General features: G+C 34.9%; 1 pseudogene; it reads left to right on the top strand.

Moving 5' to 3' along the window:
* Positions 1-5,802: 5,802 nt before the first annotated feature.
* Positions 5,803-6,750, top strand: LOC141576127 (olfactory receptor 5M5-like; annotated as a pseudogene).
* Positions 6,751-7,257: the final 507 nt, after the last annotated feature.

The following is a 7,257-nucleotide window of genomic DNA, read 5'->3' as shown; positions in this document are numbered from 1 at the left end:
TTTTTAGAATAATACTGTTGAAAGAACAGTTCTTCTCAAAAAATATTTGTGGAATAATTCAAATCAGAAACAGACAAACTGAAGCAGGAATTATACTCATCCTAGCAAAAAAAAAAACATAGAACTTTATAAATCTCTCTTTAAATTATTGAGAAGAGAGACTTAGGGGGAAAATTTACATATTAACTAAGCGATACATGACTAGTAATGAGGTTAGGATTTGTAACTACATAAATAAATGCAATAAATAATGGAAATTTAAAAATTATTTAATCAAAGTCTGATATTGAATAGATGAGGACTCTGAAGTCCACAGAGGAAAATCCCTAACAACAAGATAAAAATACTGTTTTCTAAACGGAAAAGCACAAGAGTTTTTACTAGTTTTTACTACCATTGACTAGTATGAAGCCACAATGTGCAGCATGATCTAAATTAGGTTCACGGTTTGTAATCAGTCAATGTATCTTGCCCTTATGTTTATGAGATGTTGGAATGGAGAGGTAGGAGGAAGGTGCTGGAGCTCATTACGGTAGAGTAGACAAGGAAGGTGATCCTTCCCGGGAAGTTTATATTCGCTTGAGATGCATGGCTCCACCAACCACATGACTTAGCTACCATTTTCTTCATTGCCTACCTTAAAATATCACTATTTGCCCAGCTATTCTTGCAGACTGATCTATGTCTTAATGGCAAATTGAGGTAGTTTCTAGACTGCAACCAAACTTCAATAACCCTTACTTATATTTTCTGTGATCCCTTTCTTGGGTTCAATATCTCCTATTCTCCCACTCAGTCCATTTTATGGGGCTACAAAATGGTGGCCCTATGCATGTGCGATAGCTAGTGAATGTGACAGCATTTCATTGTTATTCTGCTACATCAGACATATGCATGTCAATTGAACCCTGAAGAGGGAAAATTTTCCTCAACAAATATTTAAATGAGTAGCATTTCTGTTACCAGTGACACTTGTAAAGGTGAGCTTTGCACTATCAGTGATTGATTTTTTTGAGGAGGAGAAGAGGAAATTCTTGGAACTCCAAATTTTCACCAAATATTGACCATGTTGACAAATTTACCATAAATGGCACCTCCAGTTTTTCGCTCAGTGATTCCAAATAAATTATGATTAATGCTTTTTTCCTTGCATCTTTACATAATAAAAAAATTAACATCTGTGAGTATCAATATCTTTGGGAATCAGATTCATTAGCATAAACAAACCTATGTTTTCTTTTTTGCCTAGTTATTTATTTTAATTCCAATCCAAAAGAAAGCAATTTGATATTGGTGAGTGAATTTAAACTAATGTGGAGTTTTATTTCAGTTATATTTCTTGAAATAAAGAACACAGACTTTAAAAATCTCATTGCTACCTACACTGACTACTAATGACCCAGAGCTTTCAAATTGGACACTAATGTCATAAGAAAAAACCTTTTAGAAGAGTATCTGGTTCCCTACCTCCCTAAAGTTTAATTAATTTTTTGTGTGTGATATTTCTTTTACAGAGATCAAAATATTCATGGCTATTTTAAAGTGGATTCAGCAACCTCTCCAGTAATTTAATATGAATTATTCAGTATTGTATGCTGGAAAAGGATTTAGAAGATGAAAGAGTTATGGAAATAAAATTTTGATACTTACTGCATAAGTATCAAATAAATAAACAATATTTCTAACTACAAAGGCACATTGGGTGCAGTCAAAATTAAGTAGGGAGCTATCAAAGACATCCCCACAGCCATTAAACATGAGCCTCTGACACATCCCAGCAGCACCCACTCTTCAACAGCATAATCTTCAGTTGAATTTCTTTTAAGTATTCCAAAATCATTCAGATAACTTATTTTCAGTGGAGTGGGGGGAAGACTTTTGTTCTAATGTAACTAGCTTGAATTTACCATTGAAATTTCTCAAAAATATTTAAAATTTGCCAACTGTATTTGTCATATGCACATTTCAGATGTCAAAGATTTTTATTGAGATATTGAGAATCATGTTTTCCAGGTACTTTGGGCCTTTAAAATATGAACCAGGCAAGAAACTTAATTAGAGTGGTCTTGGGAACTGGGTCATGGATGACAAGATAGAGCTAAAAAAAGGGGGGGGAGGAGAATTTTAGAGAGGCATGATTTTTTTTTAAAAGAGCTTCCCCTATGTACTAATTTAAAAGCAGAAAGATTAAAATGTGTGCAAATTTTATGAGAATGTTTAAAATATTTAGAGCTTGTCTTAAGGCATATCTACATTTAGGTTAATTTACCATGTGCCTTGTCTCAAATAGAAACTTAAGAAGCAACCATTTTGTTTGGTGCAATATAATGAGCAAAGAAGAACTAGCACGTGAGATTCAGCTGTATAGATTATGTTTTTGAGGGTAGAAACGTTTTGTGTCTACCTGTGACTTACGTGCAGAGCTCTGATGTCACACTGTGTGCTAATTCCTTCAGAGTTCTTAGATCTTTCCTGCTTCTTTCTATTCCCTCTATATTTGTGGGGTTCTTCCATGTTCTGTATTTTTTCCCAAGGATTTTTTTGAGAGTGCAATTCCAAGATGTAGTACATAATATACCTTCCTCGTATTTTGCTCAGCTGGCGAGCTGTAAGAATTCTAATAATGTCTGGTGCTCAGTGTAGAATTAGGGATTCTTAACCTAAAGAGAACACTTAAGATTCTCCAGACTCATTGAATGAGGAAGCTTGGGAAAGGCTGCATATTCTTACCCTGCTCTGTAGTTTCCCAGTTACATGGACATATAAATGGCTCTGAGATTTCCTGCAACAACAACAACAAAAAAAATATTTTCTCTCTCTCTTGCTCTTTATTTCCCCAAAACTAAGTATTTTCCAAACTTGTTTTTTTTTTTTTTTACCATAGATCTATTTTGTTGCCTAATGTCCATTTGTTTTGCTAAACAGTTTTGAAAATAACTCATCTAAAAACTTAGGTGACAGCAAGCTTCACATTTATTTGTACCCATTTTCCCCATTCCTAATTGTACTTGCTTTATATCAATTGCAGGATTCTTCTAAAGGTAAAATAAAGCAGAGTAGCGTAATTGTGCTGTAAAACTGAAGTGCCTGTGTAAACGAGAAGAAGTACTATTAACAAAACACAGTCTTTTCTTCTTAAATTGTAGAGTGTGGTTGCTGAATTTATATAAAAGAAAGGATAGGAAACAGGCAGATTAAATTCTTTTATATTTTATCATCTTTATTTTTGCCTGTATTAGTTGTTAAATGTAATATGATGACCAAACAAGTGCTAATATTTACGGCATAGTTGTATAAATTTAAAGATTAGGTAAGTGTCTTTAAGCCATTAAAATGGAAGATTTGCATATACGAAGTGTATGTTTTCCAAATGGACTCATCGTTCTGGTGAAAGTGCTCTGGAAAGAGCATTTCTGTCTTTTATATATCCCAGTCCTCTAATTATTGTACTTTCCTCCCAAAGGCCAAAGCTGTAGATTTAAGCTGCAAATTACTTCTTTTTCAAATTAACAGGGAATTTTTGTTCAAATGCATCACCTTAACATGAATGTAACACACATAAACACATACAATCCAAAATAATTCAAAAATATGCCACCTTGTAGCTATCAGGAGTATTCACATTTCTTGGCCTGTTATGGGGACTGTCAATTTGTTTGGCTACTTGCCATTTTAAAATGTTTTAGTTGACACAACAGATCAACCCTACATTAATACGGGATATTGTCAATTTCTCTTGAAAGCTTTCTGCCTCTCATGAACCCTTTATCCTATCTAAAAGTCCTTCTTACAGTTGTCCTTCTAGAAAAGTCTTCATTATCCTTCAAGCCCTAGTTAAATGTTATCATTCTGTGATCCATATCCTGATTCCAGAGCACAATTAATTACTGTGTTCAAATCTTGTTATTGAACTAATTACTTCTAACTTTAGTTTTCTCTTCATATATCTCCTTCACCATGAAGGCACCAACCTGATCTTTCAAGTCAAGCACTGTTACCAGTTATTTTTAATTCCCTTGCAAAGTGATTTGCACACACATAGTGTTGACTGTTCTTTATGTACAAAGATTATCATATTATAATGACAAACTCATACAAGATCATAAAAATATTACAAGATCAAAGTAGGTAACTTCTGAGGGTACTTGGTTCAATATCTAGGAATAGCTTAGATATTGAAAATATAATTGGTGAATTGTTATTTGAACCTCAGTGGATCAAGCCTACAGATTTCTTTTGTTATGCTCTGGTTAAGGATAGGTTTAAAACTTGAATTATTTGCCAACACTATATTTGATAAGTTTCACATAAAAATAATAATAATGAATTCTGATATCTATTTAAAATTGGATGTGTAAGTTCTTGGAACACAGGGCCAACATTACCATACAGGTAAAAGTCAACTGGCCTTTGTGCCTGCTGACCCTTTAGTCTGGAACAGCCCTCTAGTTTCCTTCAGTTCACTCTTATACCCAACCCACTTTACACACTTAATCTCTAATTGGTTCCCATAGGCATTCCAGTTGTGATACTTATCTTATTTATTGTATAACTTATAAAATAACACATGAACCCACTGAGGATCCATAATGAAAATATATTCTCCAGACTCCTGGCACAAGAATTTCTCAGTCTATTCTTTCATTATAATCGATATTATCTGGAATGATAATTTTATCTGAAAGTGTAATCCTTTCATTATAATTAATGTCACCTAAACTCTATACTAAGGATAATTCTCTCTCTCGATTAGTTTTTTTTTTCTTTTTTGGGGGGGTGGGGTGGGTTGAGGTAATTACATTTATTTGTTTATTCTTAGAGGAAGTACTGGGGCTTGAACCCAGAACCTAATGCATGCTAAGCATGCGCTCTACTACCTGAGCTATACCCTCCCCCAATTCATTTCTTTTTATAACTTCTGGGCATTATAAGTCTGTAACAAAGATGGTTGAACCATTTATATGGGCTGTCAGAAAATTTAGAGTCAAATTTGTGTTCCACCTACAGCTCAAATTTGCCAGCTGTTTTTGTATGCTGTAAACTCCTTAAACATTTTCTGGGATAAACGAAAAATAAATAAATTAATTAATAAGTGAAGAAAACTGTGGTCTAAGTTTGGCCACTTCCCTTTTCCTCTATCCAAGTTTCTCTTGCTTTATTCACACAAACTCTTCTGAGTGAAAATTCCTTCATAAGTAATTCATACAGGACTTTGTTATTTCCAAATCTGGATTATTTATCTTTGGTCTTTTCACATAAGAATACCACAATCTCCTGTATTTTTTGGATATAGTAGTAAAATAGGTCCTGCAGAATTTTCTTCAAATCTCTATAATTTGAGCTCTCTAATACAGCAAGTAATGAGTGCGATTCTCAAAGGTCAGACTTCTAAATATGCAGGCACTGTTAAGATCTGCAAAAGTGTTTTCTATCACATCACTGTTTTGTCTCAAAATGTTCCTGGGATCAATGATAAAGCCCATAATTTTGTAGTAAATCATAGGTGGCAGTTAGTGGTTCAATCGATTTTAAATAAACTTTAGGTCATAATTCCCTCCTTCTCCAACAAGTTGGAGTCACAGGAACCATCCTCTTTGGGAATCATCCGCACATTATACACCTAGATGTTACAGGCTATGACCTTCTTAAAAGTCCTACTTCCTACAGCTCCTGACTCTGTCTAATTGCCATGTGTGATGGTAGTTGAGAGTAGAAGAAAAAGAGAGAGAATGAGAGAGAGAAGAAGTGTATGATGGACTTCTCATTCACTTCTTAATTTATTTTAATTCATCTAAGTGAACAATGCTGGCACCTAAGAAAATGGTCAGAAGAAATTCCAGCTTAGTGACTGAATTTGTTCTCTTGGGATTAATGGATTGTCCAGATCTTCAGCCCATTCTTTTTGTGTTGTTCCTGGTGATCTACTTGATCACTGTTTTGGGGAACCTTGGGATGCTGGTCCTGATCAGGATAGATTCTCGCCTCCTCACCCCTATGTACTTGTTTCTTGCCAGTCTGTCCTGCTCGGATTTGTGCTGTTCCACTAATGTGACTCTCAAGATGTTGATGAACTTCTTATTAGAGAAAAAAAACATTTCCTATACTGCTTGTCAAGTCCGGTGCTATTTTTTCATTGCCATGGTTATTACTGAGTATTACATGTTAGCTGTAATGGCTTATGATAGGTACATGGCCATCTGTAACCTTTGCTTTATAGCAGCAAGATGTCCAAAGGGGTCTGTATTTGCCTGATTGCTGGTCCATATGTCTATGGGTTCCTTAGTGGACTGATGGAGACCATGTGGACACATCACTTGACCTGTGGCTCCAATATCATTAATCATTTTTATTGTACTGACCCACCCCTTATCCGGCTCTCCTGTTCTGACACGTTCATTAAGGAGACCTCCATGTTTGTGGTGGCAGGATCTAAGCTCTCCAACTCCCTTCTCATAATCCTCATCTCCTACATCTTCATTCTTATTGCCATCCTGAATATGTGTTCTGCTGAAGGTAAGCACAAAGCTTTTTCCACCTGTGGGTCCCATCTGGTGGCAGTGACTGTGTTGTATGGGACCCTGTTCTGCATGTATGTTAGACCTCCCACGGGCAAGTCAGTCCAAGCAGTCCAAGATCATTGCTGTTTTCTACACTTTTGTAAGCCCTATGTTGAACCCCATCATTTATAGTCTGAGGAACAAGGATGTGAAACAGGCTTTCTGGAAATTGATCAGAAGAAACGTACTTTAGAAGTAAAATTACAGTGCATCTTTCTTTAAATATTAAATAAAAGATATTTATGAGAACTGGATACAACTTTAACTGCATTTACAGAAAAGTCAATTTTAAATCCATGATGAAAATCTATATTCTAGCAACAAAACAGTAAAGACATAGGTATAGAAGACTTACAGTTTTACACGTGACGTGTGAGTGCATTGTGTGTAAAAGACTGGGCATTATACGTGTCGATATGGGGGATCACTTCTCTTTCTTTACATACTTTGGTATTTATAACTTTATAGGTTAATTTTACATTATAAAATTTATACATTCTCATAGTAAAACATTCAATCTCTAGAAGAATATACGGTGAAAGAGTAAAATATTTCCTTTTCTCTGCCTTACCCTGATCTTCTATTGTCACGTCTCAAAATTCCTATTAAGAATTCCTTATATTTCCAGGAAGTTTCTGTATATCCACAAACCAATGTATGGTATGGCCGTATACATATACCTATATACACAAAATTGTTA

The sequence above is a fragment of the Camelus bactrianus genome, chromosome 36 (genome assembly GCF_048773025.1).
Source record: "Camelus bactrianus isolate YW-2024 breed Bactrian camel chromosome 36, ASM4877302v1, whole genome shotgun sequence".
In the NCBI taxonomy this organism is placed as follows: domain Eukaryota; kingdom Metazoa; phylum Chordata; class Mammalia; order Artiodactyla; family Camelidae; genus Camelus; species Camelus bactrianus.
The sequence above is the reverse complement of the archived record's forward strand: the minus strand, read 5'-3'. Positions and strand labels throughout refer to the sequence as shown.